Raw genomic sequence first — 15,590 nt, 5'->3', positions numbered from 1 at the left:
TGACAGACCACTGATCTGCAGCCTTTGGGCAGAGTATCAGGGTGTGCAGGGATGCACAGGAAGCAGGGAGCAGCGCGAACAAAGACAAGGAGGCGGAAGAGTGGAGCTTTCCCTCAAGGGAGCAGAGGAGGAGATAAGACTGGAGGTCTTGAAGGCCAGGTCTTGAAGGACAGTGGGTGCCACTGCGGGCACAGTGGAGCTTTGTTAATATTTGGCAAAACCAGGATGGAATGGTTGGTTGTTTTAAAGATACAATTCACATACCATACAACTCACCCTTTTAAAATGTAAGATTCCATGGTTTTTAGTATACTGAGTTGTTGAATCACCACTGTCTACTTCCAAAACATTTTCATCTCCCCAAAAAGAAACCTCTTAAAATGTGGTATATCCATAAAATGGAATACTGTTCAGCCATAAAAAAATGAAGGAGTGACATGCGCTATAACATGCATGAACCTTGAAAGCACTGATAAGAAAAAAGGATACGAAAGGTCACGTAGTATATGATTCCACTTACACGAAATGTCCAGAATAGGCAAATCCACAGAGACCAAAAGTAGATGAATAGTTGCCAGGAGATAGGGGAAGAAGGAATGGGGAGTGACTGCTGATGGATAAGAGGTCTCTTTTTTACCAGATATGTGATTTGCAAATGTTTTCTCTCATTCTGTGGGTTTTCTTTGCAATCTCTTAATAATGTCCTTTGATGTACAAAATTGTAAAATTTTGATGAAGTCCAATATATCTATTTTTTTTTTTTTTGTGGTGTCAAACTTAAAGACATCATTGTCTAATCTCAGGTCATGAAAATTTTCATCTGTGGTTTCTTCTAAGAGTTTTGTTGTTTTAGCTCATAAATTTAGGTCTTTGATCTATTTTGAGTTCATTTTCGTATGTGGTTTGAGATAGGAGTCTAGCTTGGTTCTTTTGTGTATGGATATCCAGTTGTCTCAGCACCATTTATTGAAAAGACTGTTCTTTCCTCATTGAATTCTGTTGGCGCCCTTGTTGAAAATCATTTGACCATAAATGTAAGGGTTTATTTTTGAACTCTCAATTTTATTCCATTGGTTTATATGTCTACTCTTATGCTAGTACCCTAAATTTTTTATTACTATAGCTTATAGTAAGTGTTAAAATTGGGAAGTGTGAGTCCTCTAACTATGGCCAGGCACGGTGGCTCATGCCTGTAATCCCAGCACTTTGGGAGGCCAAGGCAGGTGGATCACGAGGTCAGGAGATCGAGACCATCCTGGCTAACACAGTGAAACCCCGTCTCTACTAAAACACACACACACACACACAAAAATTAGCCGGGCGTAGTGGTGGGCGCCTGTAGTCCCAGCTACTCAGGAGGCTGAGGCAGGAGAATGGCGTGAACCCGGGAGGTGGAGCTTTCAGTGAGTTGAGATTGTGCCACTGCCCTCCAACCTGGGCGACAGAGCAAGACTCCATCTTAAAAAAAAAAAAAAAATTTGTTTTGGCTGTTTGGTGTCCCTTGCATTTCCATATGAATTTTAGGACCAGCTTGTCGATTTCTGCAACATTGAAAACTGGGATTTTAATAGTGATTGTCTTGGATCTACAGATAACCTTTGGGTACTATTGCTATCTGAATAATAGTAAGTCTTCCTATCCATGAATATAGGATGTCTTTCCGTTTATTTAGATCCTCTGTAATTTCTTTCAACACTGTGTTGTAATTTTCAGTGTGCGTGTCTTACATTTCTTTGGTCAAATCTGTTCCTAAGTATTTTATTCTTTTGGTGCTGGTATAAGTAGAGATGCTTTCTTAATTCCTTTCCAAATTGTCCGTTGCTCGTGTGTAGAAATACAGATTTTTTATTAGCCTGCTGAACTTAATAGCTGTGATAATTTTTTTGTGGTAGAATGGGGTTTTGAAAGCAAACATACTCTTGTGCAACTAATTGGTTAAGAGAAATGACCTCATGTTTCTTTAACAAAAATGCTTTGGCCGAGCTGGTATATGACTGGCCATTAACCTAGCACCCGTCTTCAAGCAATGCCTTAGGAAAAGGAGCTCTATCAGCGAGATCAAAACGCTGTCGAAAGGAGCAGAGTTCGCGTAGGTTCTTTCCCATTTGCTTCCAAGACAATTGTCCATTTTTACCTACCCATTCCATTCTCTGTTGGCTTCTATAATATTTGTGTAGGAGGAGGGGGACATAATAAAATAGAATGACCCTGGCCAGTACATTCTTTGGATATTTTGAAAGTGGGCGAGACGTTCAGCTCCAAGAACAAAATTCATTTCACGTTCTTGAGCAGGGTCTTAGGACACTTTGTTCTTCCTCACTTGATCACACTTTTCCCTTTGTTCCTCGAGCTCTGGCGTCGTAGCCACTGGGGCCTTGGGCTTCCGTACAGGCCCCATTTTGTGGGTTACTTTTTTTTCTGCCGTCGCCTGTTGCATTCTCTTTCCTTCATCTCTCCCTTCCTTTCTTTATTCCTCCTTCCCACTCCTCCTCTCAGAAAGCGTTCGTAAAGTTGTTTCTTGTAAAAAGAATAAAATGGAAACAAGATGGCCAGCAATCTTACCACCCAGGTAATCCCTGTTGTTATTTTTTAAAGTATTCTATGTACCAAGTTTAGAAAATTTAAATTTAAATACTAGAGAAAGATGCAAAATAAAGAGTGAAAGTCTTCTTCCCAGCTGCTCCCCACAGCCACTTCCTCCTCCCAAGTACTCGTTAGTAACAGTTTCTTGTGATTATTTCCGGGAACAAATTAATGCACAATCCACGTTTCATCTATATTTTTATGTTTATACATGTATACCGTATTTCTTTTTTGTGTTTTTGAGACAGAGTCTCGCTCTGTTGCCCAGGCTGGAGTGCAGTGGCGCCATCTCGGCTCACTGCAAGCTCTGCCTCCCGGGTTCACGCCAATCCCCTGCCTCAGCCTCCCGAGTAGCTGGGACTACAGGCACCCACCACCACGCCCGGCTAATTTCTTGGATTTTTAGTAGAGACGGGGTTTCACCATGTTAGCCAGGATGGTCACGATCTCCTGACCTCGTGATCTGCCCGTCTCAGCCTCCCAAAGTGCTGGGATTACAGGCATGAGCCACCGCGCCCATCCTATACTGTATTTCTTTCGCCACATTAGTATCCATCTGAAATGACCTCCAGTACTGATTGCTCTTCCCAGAGTTTCCCAGTTCTCTCCACTGATGTCTGGAGAGGCCCCAGCCTGCACAAGGCAGGCCACGTGGGGCTTTCTAGACCAGGAGTCTTCCGAGTGGGGGGTCCTGGAGGTGCGATGAGCCACTGGGATTCAAAAACAAAAAATTAATACGTATTTCTTTTTTTTTTTTTTTTGAGGCAGAGCCTTGCTCTGTCGCCCAGGCTGGAGTGCAGTGGCGCGATCTCGGCTCACTGCCAGCTCTGCCTCCCGGGTTCACGCCATTCTCCTGCCTCAGCCTCCCGAGTAGCTGGTACTACAGGCGCCCGCCACCTCGCCCAGCTAGTTTTTTGTATTTTTAATAGAGACGGGATTTCACCGTGTTAGCCAGGATGGTCTCGATCTCCTGACCTCGTGATCCGCCCTCCTCGGCCTCCCAAAGTGCTGGGATTACAGGCTTGAGCCACCGCGCCCGGCCAAAATTGGTAGATATTTCTAATCCTTCTTTAAAAAAAAACTTAATTGAGACGTAACTGAATACATTAACCTGCAGACATTTGAAGTGTATAATGTATACATTTGACTTACATATGTGCCTATAAAACCATTGCCACGAGCTAGTAAATATATTCCATGGCCCCCAAAAGTTTCCCTGTGCCTCTTCGTGATTGATCTCTCTTGTCTGTAGGAAACCACTGATCTGCTGTCTGTCACTACAGATTAGTTTGTGTTCTCTGGAATTTTATGTAAATGGAATTACGCAGTAGGTACTCTTTGTGGGCTGTGGGTGGGGAGGGTCTGGCACATTTCACACGGAATAATTATTTTGAAATTTAAGCAGTCTTTAGTCTGTCTATCAGGTTGACAGTCTCTGTTCTTCCCCGTCTTATTAGGAGGTGTCCTCGCCTCACCCAATCTGCCTTTCTTGTGGTTAGCAGGACAGCTTCCTGCTGCATCAGAGCCGCCGGAGTGGAGGCCCCACAACCTTGTCACCTGCAGGTTGCGTCTTCCGTGATGGTGGCAGCAGCAGCAGCTGCCCACATGTGTGGAGCACTTGAGTGCCTGGGCCCTGGACCCCATGCCATTCTCATGCTGGGTGCCCTTCACTCCCTGATTCCGCAGGGCTAGTCCCATTGTCCTCAGGCCCAGAGCGGCGGGCTGGGATCTAGATCTGCCACACCAGCTGCACTCGGTCCCCGTGCTGGTGCTGTGAGAATGGGGTCTAGACCCAAATGGGCGGGAAAACACTTGAAGGACTACCCAGGAGACCTCAGGGCCCAGCTCCCTTGGAGCGCTGTCATGTGCTTGGCGTAGCCCTTTCACAGTCTCCAATTAGAATTTGATAACAGTAATTCAGCGTTATAATCTCTGTTTTTTAAAAACATACTATTCTTGGATATGATAATAAAAGCAGTTTAATTGAAAATAATAGATAACATTTCCAGAGAGCTTAATTTGTGCTAGGGTCTGTCTCATTTAATCACCACAACAACCCTACAAGTAGATACTATTATTGTCTCATTTTACAGGTAGTTGGGGGCTGGAAAGCCTGCCCAAGCTCCTACTGTGTGTGCAATGTGTGCCCTCTCCTCTGCGGCCAGCCGGCCCTTGTCCAGCTCATTGTACCTCACCCCCTCTGACTATCTGTGCTGTGACCCTCCTGCGTGTCTTTTCTTCCATCTTCCTTCTGCCACAGGGCCTTTGCATGTGCCAGCCTCTCCACCTGGGACACTCTCCTCCTCCCTGCAGCAGCCCCCTGACTTTGCCTTTGTTTTTTTGTTTGTTCATTTGTTTGTTTTGTTTTGTTTTGAGACAGAGTCTCGCTCTGTCGCCCAGGCTAGAGTGCAGTGGCGCGATCTCGGCTCACTGCAAGCTCTGCCTCCCGGGTTCACGCCATTCTCCTGCCTCAGCCTCCCAAGTAGCTGGGACTACGGGTGCCCACCCCCACACCCGGCTAATTTTTTGTATTTTTAGTAGAGACCGGGTTTCACTGTGTTAGCCAGAATGGTCTCCATCTCCTGACCTCATATCTGCCCACTTTGGCCTCCCAAAGTGCTGGGATTACAGGCGTGAGCCACCGCGCCTGGCCTTGTTTTTTTTTTTTTTTTTTTTTTTGTTTTGTTTTGTTTTGTTTTTTGAGACGGAGTCTCACTCTGTTGCCCAAGCTGGAGTGCAGTGGCACGATCTTGGCTCTCTGCAACTTCTGCCTCCCGGGTTCCCGCCATTCTCCTGCCTCAGCCTCCTGCGTAGCTGGGATTACAGGCGCATGCCACCATGCCTGGCTAGTTTTTGTATTTTTAGTAGAGACAGGTTTTCGCCATGTTGGCCAGGCTGGTCTCAAAACTCCTGACCTCAAGTGATCCACCTGCCTCAGCCTCCCACAGTGCTGAGATTACAGGTGTGAGTCATCACGCCTTTCTTCTTAACTCCATCTCTTCCTCTGGGTTATGGACTTCTCCAGCATCACCTTCTCAAGGAGGCCTGCTCTGCGGGTGTGGGCTGCCCCCTTGCTTCTATGCTTGGCTCCCTTTTCCACTCCTTGTGGCTTTAGTCATAGTTGATGGTGGGTTCTTTGATTAATATTGTCTCTCCCAATGAGTTGTGAGCTCAAGAGTATGGGGACCATGTTTTTCTTTTGCTTTTAGTTTTAGTCATCTGTTGGGTTCCTGGCAGCTACGTGAGCAGGGACACGGTAGGACCCAGGTGGTTTTTGCTGTATGAATGGGTGGGTCTCCAGAAACACTGGTCTCCTGGTGGACAGCAGCATCTTTTCCAGATGGCTGCTTTGGTCCTATGTGGCCAGTGGGCTGTGGAGCTGCGTGTACTGGCCAAGCTCTGATGGGCTCTCTGGTCCTCTAACATCAGGACTTGGGGTCCACTGGCCCTGTGGGGACAGGCATGCATGCTTTACGCCAGCTCAGCCGGCATCTCCAGAGTCTCGCTGCCTGGGGCACACTCAGCTCCTGTCCCCACCACTACATCCCACCACCTGTACAAGGGGACCCTCAGGTACCACGTCATCGGTTGCTGGTGAGGCCCAGGTGAGTTCGTTCCCTTAGGACAGCACCTGTCACCAGGAATCTTTAAAGCTGGCAGGTGATTCTAACGTGGAGCTGGGGCTGAGACACTCCGGGTTTTGAGGACTTCGGCCAAGTGCGCTAACCTCCTGCAGGAGAGGTGGCCAGGCAAGAATGGGGGCTTTGCCCACCACTTCAGCTCAGGCCTCTCAGCCCCCAGTTTTAAAATGAGGGGCAAAATAAATTTGAGTGACTTAAACTTGGAGAGCACTTTGTTGTTGTTGTCGAGACAAGGTCTCACTCTGTCACCCGGGCTAGAGTGTGGTGGCGCCATCAGGGCTCCCTGCAGCCATGACCTCGACCTCTCGGGCTCAAGTGATCCTCCTGTCTCAGCGTCCCGAGTGGCTGGGACTGCAGGGGGCCACCATGACTGGCTAATTTGTTTGTATTTTTTATAGAGACAGGGTCTCACTGTGTTACTGTGTTACCCAGGTTGGTCTCAAACCCCTGGGCTCAAGCGATCTGCCTGCCTGGGCCTCCCAACTTGTGAGGATTATAGGTATGAGCCACTGTGCCCAGCCCAACACTTCTTAATGTTTGACTTTTAAACGCTGATCGGAGGATGTCTGCAGCTCCCCCAGTACTCATCCTCCGGCCCTGGCAATTTTCAGCTATGGCTGAGCATGAAAAAGTATGATGCCTGTGTCCTGCCCTGTGAGATCAGTCTGAGGCACAGCCTGGGCATTGGCATTTTGAAGCCTCCCATGCTGATTCCAGTGGGCATCCAGAACTGAGAGCCCCTGGGCTGGTGGGCCACGGGTAGCTGGCCTCAGGTGTGGCGAGAGGGGAGCCAGGGCTGGCATCTGAGGATTCCTGCCCGCCCCCACCATCCTTATCACCCACCAGAGCACGGGAGGGTGGCCCTGGGTACCGCTCTGGAGCTGGCCACAGCTTTCCCTAGCTCCGTGGAGCCCAAACTTGGCTGTGTATTAGAATCACTTAGAAATTTTATAAAATTCCAAAGCCTAGTCCGCACCCCAGACTAATTAAACCACAATTTCTGGGGGTAGGGCACAGGTGGCAGTAATTTTTGACACTCCCTAAGTGATTCCAACATGTGCAAACAGGCTGGGTGTGGTGGCTCACACCTGTAATCCCAGCACTCAGGGAGGACAAGGCGGGAAGATTGCTTGAGTTCAGAGTTCCAGGCCGGTTTGGGCAACATAGTGAAATCTCGTCTCTACTAAAAAAAAAAAAAAAAAAAAAAAAAAAACCTGAGCATGGTGGTGTGTGCCTATAGTCCCAGCTACTCTGGAGGCTGAGGCAGGAGAATGACTTGAGCCCAGGAGGTTGAGGCTGCAGTGAGCTGTGATTGTGCCTTTGCACTCCAGCCTGGGCAACAGAGCAAGACTCTGTCTCAAAAAAAATAACAACAAAAAAAACAAATATGCAGACAAGCCTGAGAACCACTGTGTTAGGCTCTCAGCTGTGTCCTTGATTGAGATGAGAACAACCATCATCATCCCTTCCAGTGCTGGGTCTGCTGTTCTGCCCGAGACACTGTGTGTGGAGACCTGTCTCCTTCTGTTGTTATTTTTTTAAAGAATACTTTTGTTGGCCAGGCGTGGTGGCTCACGCCTGTAATCCCAGCACTTTGGGAGGCTGAGGTGGGTGGATCACCTGAAGTCAGGAGTTCGAGACCAGCCTGGCCAACATGGGGAAACCCTGTCTCTACTAAAAATACAAAAAATTAGCCAGGTAGGGTGGCAGGCGCTGGTAATCCCAGCTACTCGGGAGGTTGAGGCAGGAGAATTGCTTGAATCCGGGAGGCAGAGGTTGCAGTGAGCTGAGATCACACCACTGCACTCCAGCCTGGGCGACAAAACAAGACTGTCTCAAAAAAAAAGAATACTTTTGTTGTTGTTGTTGTATTTTTTTAATAGCCTTTATTTTTAGAACAGTTTTGGGCTTACAAAAAACTTGATCAGAAAGTAGAGTTTCTGTATACTCACTCTGCACAACCAGCCACCCACCAGTTTCCTCTGTTATTTACATATCGTATGTTAGTGTGTATATATGTTACAATGTCAGTACATTATTAACCGAAGTCCATAGCCTAAATTAGTGTTGTGTTGTGCAGTTCTATGGATTTTAACAAATGACCAGGTGTGGTGGCTCACACCTGTAATCTTGGCACTTTGCGAGGCCGAGGCAGGCGGATCGCCTGAGGTCAGGAGTTCAAGACCAGCCTGGACAACATGGTGAAACCCCCTGTCTACTAAAAAAGTACAAAAATTAGCTGGGCATGGTGGTGCACGCCTGTAGTCCCAGCTACTTGGGAGGCTGAGGCAGGAGAATTGCTTGAATTGGAGAGGCAGAGGTTGTAGAGAACCGAGATTATGCCATTACACTCCAGCCTGGGAGACAGAGTGAGACCCCGTCTCACAAAAAAAAAAGTATAGTATAGATGTGTTCATCCTTAGTGTGTCATACGGAATAGCTTTATTGCCCTAAAAATGTCCTGAGTTCTACCTGTTCATCCTATCCTCCCCCTACCCCCCCGCCCCACCCAAGTTCCTGGCAAGCACTGCTATTGTCACTGTCTCTATAGGTTTGCCTTTTTTCAGATATCCTGTAGTTGGAATCACACAGTATGTTGTCTTTTCACATTGGCTGCTTTCACTCAGCAATAAGCATTCCAGGTTTTTCTATGCCTTTTCGTGGCTCGATAGCTCCTTCCTTTTTTATTGCTGAATAATATTCCATTACGTAGTTGCACCATAGTTTATTTGTTCATCTCTTGAAGGTCGTGTTGTTTGCCTCCAATTTCTGAGAATTTTGGATAAAGCTGCTATAAACATGACTACAGCTTTTTGTGTGGGCGTAAATTTACAGTTTATTTGAGGAAATACCAAGGAGCACAATTGCTGGGTCGTATGGTAAGAGTCTGTTTAGCCTTTTTTTTTTTGAGATGGAGTTTCACTGTCACCTGGGCTGGAGTGCAGTGGCAACATCTCGGCTCACTGCAAGCTCCGCCTCCTGGGTTCCCACCATTCTCCTGCCTCAGCCTCCCGAGTAGCTGGGACTACAGGCGCCCGCCACCTCGCCCGGCTAGTTTTTTGTATTTTTTTAGTAGAAACGGGGTTTCACCGTGTTAGCCAGGATGGCCTCGATCTCCTGACCTTGTGATCTGCCCGTCTCGGCCTCCCAAAGTGCTGGGATTACAGGCGTGAGCCACTGCATCCGGCTGAGTCTGTTTAGCTTTGTAAGAAGCAAGCAGACTATTTTCCAAAACTTCCATTTTACATTCTCACCAGCAATGAGTGAAAGTTCCTGTGGCTCTGGGAGGCGGAGCTTGCAGTGAGCCAAGATCGCGCCACTGCACTCCAGCCTGGGAGACAGAGCAAGACTCCATCTCAGGGAAAAAAAGAAAGTTCCTGTTGCTCCACTTCCTTGCTAGCATTTGATTTCTCTGTTTCATATTATTCCGGAGAGCAGGCATATTCCAAAACCCTCCAGTTCAAAAATCCAAACTGGGGCTGGCGGGGCACAGTGGCACCCACCTGTAATCCCAGCACTTTGGGAGGCCGAGGCGGGCGGATCACCTGAGGTCAAGAGTTCGAGACCAGCCTGGCCAACATGGTGAAACCCCGTCTCTACTAAAAATACCAAAAAATGAGCCAGTGTGGTGATGTGCGCCTGTAATCCCAGCTACTTGGGAGGCTGAGGCAGGAGAATTGCTTGAACCCGGGAGGCAGAGGTTGCAGTGAGCCGAGATCAAGCCACTGCACTCCAACCTGGGTGACAGAGCAAGACTCCGTCTCCAAACAAAAATAAAAACAAAACCCAAAAATCCAAAGTGGGAGAGAATCTGGTAGATCATTCATTCGTGGACATCACTGGAAAACTCTTAGGTTAAGTCTAAATCCATCTGAACCTTTTGCTTTCCAAACTTGGGAGGGTGGTTTGCTACTACTACCTTCCTGAGTCATACTGAGGGAGCCCTGTATCCTTAAAAACAACCAAGAATGCATGCTTAGGTGGCCAGGTGAGAAGGCTATTGCCTGGAGCTGAGGCGTAACAGCTGGGCCTCGACCAGCCGTGCTGGACCATGCTGTGACCTTGAGCATGAGAGACACATGCTAAGAACAGCACAGCGGAAAGACGGGCTCCTGAGATCCTGTGGGTATAGTGGGGTGTCTGCACCGGCTGTGACCTGCCTACCTGCAGACTTCTTTTTTGTCAAAGAATAAAATTCTAGCTTTTTGAAGGCCGGGTGGTTTTTTTTCTTTTGTTTTTGTTTTTGTTTTTTGTTTTTGGTCCTTTTTATTGTTTGTAGCCAAACCTAATTCTAGCAGATATGAGTGGTTCTGTGGTTTGGCACAATGTCGCTCTGTCCCAGACACCGGGGGCCTCGAGTGTTTGCTGGTATTAGGTGACACCAGGCAGTGGTGTGAGTTACGGAAGGGCAGGGGAACGGAGAGGTGCCCTGGAGATGGCATCACCCGCCCTGTACACATTCCTATGAATAAGCAGGCCGGGGCCTATAGAGATGGTGTTGGCGGGCGCAGAGTTGGTTACAGCAAGGTAGGGAGGTTGTTCACGGCACCACAGAAAAGGCCTTGGGCTCAGGGTGAGTGGGGAGAAACAGGAAAATGAAGGCACCCTCGGAGCTGGCTGCAGAGTAGAGAAGAAACAAAAAGAAGGTTCCAAAAGAAAGTGGGTACAGCTCTGGAAAAGAGCCGGTGAAAGAGAGACCAGGAACAGCAAGTGGTCAGCATTTCTCAGTCCCCCTAGACACACGGTTTTCACAGGGAGAGGCAGCATCTGTCTTTGAGAGAACGCCGGTCTGCTTGCATCCTGCGCTCACACTGTCATCAGGAGCAACAAAATGTGCATGTTTTAAAAATCAGAAATGGACATGCCATAGTTTGGGGATACAGGATTTTGTTGTTTTTTTTGTTGTTGTTGAGGACCTGGCTCTCTTTGATTATGACACTCCCTGTTTTCAAGTCCTGTGGCTTCTCTTCATCCCTGGTCCTTGCCCCAGTCTTCCAGGACGGCTGATCTGCCTCTCTCTCTCCCCCACCTGCCTCTCCACACTCACTCCTAGCCCCTGGGCCTTGCACCCACTCCAGCACCCTGGGCTCCTTGCTCAACCTAGAAGACAGCAGTGCTCCCTGGCCTCAGGTCTCTACCAGGCTCCCCAAGTCCCTCAGTGCTCCAGCGTCCCCTGACCACCCTTCCTCCAAGCCACGGATGCCAACCAGCATCATTGTGTGTATGTATCTTTCGTGTGTGTGTTGCATGTCCCCCACCCAACGCCAGCACCCTGAGAGCAGGGCTGCTTTGTTCTGTTCACCGCTGGGTCCCCGGCATTTAGAATGGCACCTGGTGTTTGCTTGCCATTTGCTGAGTGAATGCACAGTTGAAATGACTAAAGCTAAAGCTAATTGACTAAAGCTGGCAATATTGAAACAAGTTTAAATTTAAGTACAAAAGTGCTGCAGGAAGATAAGTGATTAGATCGGGGAGGATACGAAAGAATTGGATTTTAAGCCTCCCGTAAACATTGTGAGGCCTGTACTCCAGCTAGGATCGGACTCAGTGGTGTGGGTAGCTTGCTTTCCTTTAGGAACCAGCCTCCTGGCCCCTTGCCATTAAGGCTGATGGGGACCTCCCCTCCTCCTATGGTATCTCGGGTTCAGAGAACGAGAACTCAGGCAGATGGTGCTGCTTGGCCCTCCCAGTGCAGCCACCCACCAAAGCTCATTCGCTGTTTGATGTGGGGGTTGGGAAGAATAAGAACAGAGCCTGCAGACTCCATCTCCTGCTGCCAAAGCCCTAAGGCCCAGGATGAGAATGGGGGGGCACGAGGGAGGCCCAGAAGTGGGGCAGGAGCCTGGTCTTGGAGCCGAGGCTGGCACTTCCAGTGGCCGAAGAGGTTCTTGGGATGTGCATGGATTTCCAATTCCATGTAAGGGGTGCCAGGAGAACGGTAGTGAATTAACAGCTTCTTCCACGACACAGATGGAAAAGTCACTTTTATTTTAGGCCTGACGATTTTCTTCCTCTGTCCCCCCCCACACCGCCAAGCGTCAGTTCCATCCCAGAAGAGTAACCTAAAGGGACAGCTGCAGAAGCACGGCCTCCACACAGAGCCCAGAGGCTTTGGGCTGTTCACACTGGCTTTTTTTTTTTTTTTTTTGAGACGGAATCTCTCTCTTGCTCAGGCTGGGGTGCAGTGACACAATCTCAGTTCACTGCAACCTTCGCCTCTTGGGTTGAAGCAATTCTCCTGCCTCAGCCTCCTAAGTAACTGGGATTACAGGTGCCCACCACCACGTCCGGCTAATTTTTTTTTTTTTTTTTTTTTTTTTTGTACTTTTAGTAGAGACAGGGTTTCACCATGCTGACCAGGCTGGTCTCTAACTCCTGACCTCAGGTGATCCACCCACCTCGGCCTCCCAAAGTGCTGGGATTACAGGCATGAGCCACCATGCCCAGCCCATGCTGGCATTTTAAAAGACAGAGTGCTCCGGTGCTCCCCTGGGCATCACCTAAAACGACTGTTCTGTGCCTGGAGGAACTGAGTTGGGGAGCTGGAGCCTGGCAGCCTGGCGTCTGAGTTTCCTCTGTGTCAGCTCCCCAGAAAGCCCTCATGGGGACAAACAGAGCTCAGGAAAAGCTGAGGGCATGGCCCACTTCTAGGCAGTGTTAATTATGGGCTCTGGAGTGGTATTTTCTTGTCCTCAAGTCACCAGCCTCCAGGGCTGCTGATGGGGACTGAATTGTCCCGAGGCCTCCCAGGCCCCTCCTCTGACCCTGCTCCTGACACCTTGGCCTGGCTTGTGCTGTTCCGTGGAGCGGTTGCTGGGTGGGAGAAGGGGGGACGGGATGGTGTCCGGGTGGAGGCTGGCAGAGTGGGCACTGCTGCCTGTGAGTCGGGGTTTCACAGCAGAAGATGCCCCTGTGTGGGCTGTGACGGGGATCTCAAGGGGAGGCAGGCACTACCCCCTTTGGGTCTGAGGCTGCTGGCAGGAGGTTCCAGCCCACCTGGGCCTCCTGGGGCCTCGCCCTAGGTTGATTGTCTTTCCCTCCCTGGAAAGTTCATCTGCCCGCCCACAGGTGCATGCACATACGTGCACAGTCCCCCGAAGGCCCTGGTGAACAGTTCTCTCTTTCCAGCGGAGTCTCATTGTGTTTTGCAGACTTCATTCTTCCCAGCTCGTTTGTGAGGCGAGTAAGGGGTATCATTACCACTCTTTACTTGTTAAGTTGCCCAAGAGAGGAAAAAAAAACAAACAAGAAAGTTTTTCCTCCTCCAAGAGTCTAATTACTTGTTTGCTAAGTCTCGACCCATATACATTTCCAAAGAGAGACACTCGATGCCTGCCGAAGAAATGTCCTTGGGCAGGTTTCAGAGACCCTCTGTCCGCCATCCTGCCGTCTGCCAGCACTTTCCGGGGAGCTTAGGAAACTGGTTCTTGCAGTGGTCCTTGCAGCAGTCCCCACCCGCTGCAGCCGTCCCTGCTCTGTGCCTGCTCTGCCTCCGTCTGGACATGCCATGCTGCTTTCTGCTGCCCTGCCTCCGTCTTTTCTGTCTCTGTCAGAAAAGAGACGTTCCCATTCCACCTTCCACATTTCATGTTCCTTGTCTTGTCCCCTCACCACCCCCAGGTAACACCCGCCCCTCGGAGAAGGCTCTGTACCTTTTACCTGCTTCGATTTTTGCATAAAGACATTGACGTGTATTTCTTGATCTGGCTCCTGTGCCTCCTAGACCGTGAGCTCCTTGAGGTCCAGGTCTCCTCTAGCTTGCCTCTTTACCTTCCACACCTGGCTAGTTCCTGAACACAGTGGAGTGTGCTGAAGAGGGTCCTCAGGGTGGGGCGCTCACCCTCCTGAATGGTGAAGGCTCAAGTATGTGCTTCTGATGTGTCCCTCACCCAGCTTCCAGGTTCTTGATTCTGATGCCCTACCTGCTGTCAAATTTAACATCTGCCTCCTGGATAGTGCCAGCCCATCTTAGGACTTGTCAGTCTCCCTGTCTTGGTCCATTTGAGCTGCCATGACAAAGCACCTTAGACTGGGTAATTGATAAACTGGGAAATGGATTGCTTACAGTTCTGGAGGCCGGGAAGTCCAAGATCAAGGCACTAGCAAATTTGGCGTCTGGTGAGAGCTGCTGTCTGCCCCGGAGATGAGGTCTTCTGGCCAATTCCTCACGTGGCAGAGGGGTAAAAGGGGCAACCAGCTCCCTCAGACCTCCTTTCTTTACCAGGGCACTGACCCCATTTGTGAGAGCTCCATTCTCATGACCTAATTTTCCTCCCAGAGGCCCCACCTCTTGATGCTATCACACTTGGTATTAAATTTCAACATATGAGCTTTGGAGGCACGTAAACACCCTCTTAGCTGTGTACTACTTGGTCAGATTTGGTTTGGATTCTCTCCGTTCGTTCATTCTAATTCTTCCACGCACTGGCCACGGTTTTAGGCATGGGGCCTGTAGAGATGACCAACACAGATGTGGCCCCTGCCCTTGCGGGACTCCTGTTGTACTGGGGAGAGACAGAAGGAGAAGCAAGTCAACTGCTAAGTTGGATAATGTTGAGGAATGAGAGCAGTGTGGAAACGTAGGCTCTGCTCCTGGATGGGGTGTGGGAGCTCACGGTGCAGAGAACACGTGGGGTGGGAGGTCTTGGGCAGCCATCCTTAGAGAAGATGCCTGGACACATTCTTTTTTATGTTTCTACTCTCCTGCTTGTAAGAATGTCCTTAAGTAGTCTGACAGAAAAAAATCTCCTGAGTATGTAAGGTTCCTCCTGTTTGTTGATGTGGTCAGATTTTTTTTTGTTTGTTTTTGGAGAGACGGAGTCTCACTCTGTCGCCCAGGCTGGCGTGCTGGAGTGCAGTGGCCCGATCTCAGCTCATTACAACCTCTGCCTCCGAGTTCAAGCAATTATCCTGCCTCAGCCTCCTGAATACCTGGGACTACAGGCGCATGCCGTCATGCCCAGCTAATTTCTCTTGTATTTTAGTAGAGACAGGGTTTCACTATGTTGCCCAGGCTAGTCTCGAACTCCTGAGTTCAGGCGATCTGCCTGCCTCGGCCTCCCAAAGTGCTAGGATTACAGGTGTGAGCCACTGCACCTGTCTGATGTCATCAGACTTTATCATGGATGTTTGGTTAAATCGGTCAGGGGAAGCTGGTCCCCACAGCGCACACTTGCTGAGGAGACACACCCCAGGCTGTGGGAGGCAGGTGAGGTGTGCTCCCAGCAGGGATGGCAGACGGGGAACACCTAAATGTTGCAGCAGCAAGAGTGCTGCAGAGGCCACAGTGGGCTGAGCGCCGGCCTCAGTGCTTTGCCGCAGAGTCTAAGGATGTGAACCTGGTGTCCAGTGAGCCTTGTAGCTCGG

The 15,590-nt window shown here is 49.3% G+C and overlaps 2 protein-coding genes across 4 annotated transcripts in view; both read left to right on the top strand.

Annotated features, from left to right (window-relative positions):
• Positions 1 to 15,590, top strand: part of ANKRD39 (ankyrin repeat domain 39) — a 745,852-nt gene that overhangs the window by 638,601 nt on the left and 91,661 nt on the right. The gene's annotated exons all lie outside the window — the stretch shown is intronic.
• The window catches only part of FAM178B (family with sequence similarity 178 member B), a 218,462-nt gene that overhangs the window by 147,250 nt on the left and 55,622 nt on the right, over positions 1 to 15,590 (top strand). The gene's annotated exons all lie outside the window — the stretch shown is intronic.

This window comes from Macaca thibetana, chromosome 13 (genome assembly GCF_024542745.1).
Source record: "Macaca thibetana thibetana isolate TM-01 chromosome 13, ASM2454274v1, whole genome shotgun sequence".
NCBI classification, from domain to species: domain Eukaryota; kingdom Metazoa; phylum Chordata; class Mammalia; order Primates; family Cercopithecidae; genus Macaca; species Macaca thibetana.
The sequence above is the reverse complement of the archived record's forward strand: the minus strand, read 5'-3'. Positions and strand labels throughout refer to the sequence as shown.